Source organism: Lonchura striata, chromosome W, assembly GCF_050655825.1.
Source record: "Lonchura striata isolate lonStrDom1 chromosome W, ASM5065582v1, whole genome shotgun sequence".
In the NCBI taxonomy this organism is placed as follows: Eukaryota; Metazoa; Chordata; class Aves; order Passeriformes; family Estrildidae; genus Lonchura; species Lonchura striata.
This window is the reverse complement of record NC_140743.1, coordinates 19,216,771-19,218,705: the sequence shown is the minus strand read 5'-3', so window position 1 is coordinate 19,218,705 and position 1,935 is coordinate 19,216,771. Positions and strand designations below refer to the sequence as shown.

Genomic DNA, 1,935 nt, shown 5'->3' with positions numbered 1-1,935 from the left:
AGGGTCTTGCTTGTAGCTGCCAGACGCAGCACGTGGCAAGGCCTGAGGGGACGGGGGAGGGAAGAGACAAGGGGTAGAGAGGATGCTCTAGGAGAGGGTGGAAGTTCTAAGAGGGGTAAGATCCAAGAGAGGGGAAGTTCCAAGAGGGCGTCTGGCCCCTCGGAGACCCCTTATCAGGGGGCTTCAAGGTGGGCTGGAACAAGACTTTGGGCCAATGGGGTTACAGACACTTGATGTTTCAGGGGAGGGTTACAGGTGTGGGATGAACCATACATTTTGGGGGTTGAGATGGAACAGTCCATTTGACTTTTGGACTTATCTGTAGGTAAGGGTATTGTCCAGCCAGTAGGGGGGATTGTTTTCATCCTGGCTGTACTATTGTGAATCTTCTGCCAGGCAATTATATTTATCCATCCTTCCCAACACCCGATGAAGCAACAATTCCTTTACCAAAGTAAGGTTCATCCCAATGGGGGTAGGCAATAGTTTGTGAATTAGTGTGTAATTGGATTGTAAAAGATGATTGGAGGTAACCAGGGCTTTGTAAGCAAAATCACATCCTGAAATTTTAGTAAAGTTACAAACACAAAAATTTGAATGATTTTTAGTATTCACTACTACATTATCCACAAATACAGCATCACAAGCAGTTCTAAAGCATGCACACCCATTGCCTATATATATAAAGACCGTTTCAGAAGTCTCGTTAGAATGAATTTCAAAATGACAGATATTTTGTTCTGTGTCTAGAAAAATGTCTTGAGCTATAATTGCATTACTTTCACAGATGAACCCTTGCTGTTCTCAGACAATACAGGATTCTAAATTAACAGTTTGCCATTTCTCACCAATTTGGCAGGCCCATTCTCTATGCTCGGAAGGATAGAGAATAGCTCCATCATGATTCAATCCTAATGCAATGATACGAAATATCAAATGCACTGAGGCATTATGCATGGTTAACACAAAAGCTGTGGCTGTGTTTGTAATGAGGTTGTAAGTAAAATTCACTAAGTTCCACCAGGATTGGAATTCTCTTTCAAAATCAGTGGCACTGTCCCAAATTATTTTCCGAATTTCAGTAGGAAAAATGTCTTCTTCACCTTCTCTTATAATTGAGGCAGCAACTGACTGCATCCACAATTGTGCCTGGATACATCTGAGAGCCAAAGAAATATTGTTTTGTGTAGCACTGAGTGCATCAATTACCAATTTGTGATCATTTACGTTTGCTTCCTCCCAGTTTGGTAATATGTTTGATAGCAACCACTGATGTTTTCCCAAAGCCAATAATGATGACTGCAGTGGTTGTTGTAATTTGGTCAAATCTGTAGTTGTGGCAGCCAATTTATTCATTAATACTTCTGAATCAATACTATTTAGAATTCCCAATCCTGTTGCCACAACACTGGTTATGTCTCTTAGCATCTGTCCTTTAAAAGGGTTCTGCTTTTGCAACCAGTTTGTCCAACCCTCAGAGGAAGTTTGCAAAAAAAGGTGAACAAGCTGGCTGAATTTCTGAGACATTATTTTGCATAAGCAGTTTGATTTGTTTAAGAGACCGTGCTGGATTGAACAATATTTGTTGTTGACCTGTTTTCCTGATTATATATGGCCCAATTAAAAAAATTCTCGGGCTAAGCATAACCAGTGTTTGGGCTGGAGTGGTGGTACTAACTGTAACAGGTTGAACTATATAATTTACTTTAAATTTGAAAGAAAGTGCTTCAGTATTTTTGAACCAAAGGCAAACTACTTCTACGGTTTGTGCTAATGTAAGATTGTACCAACAATCCTTTATGCTTGGGTGCATACAAACTTCTTCATTCTTATTTGTCTGATTTGTCAAAACACTGAGTAAGGTTGCCTTTCTGTGGGTAGTTCCGTTAATCATTTGGCATCCTATACTAATTTTTTCCACAACTATCCCTTGAA

At 40.1% G+C, this 1,935-nt stretch overlaps 1 pseudogene; it reads right to left on the bottom strand.

Moving 5' to 3' along the window:
* Positions 1 to 375: 375 nt before the first annotated feature.
* On the bottom strand, positions 376 to 1,645 carry LOC146763133 (uncharacterized; annotated as a pseudogene).
* Positions 1,646 to 1,935: the final 290 nt, after the last annotated feature.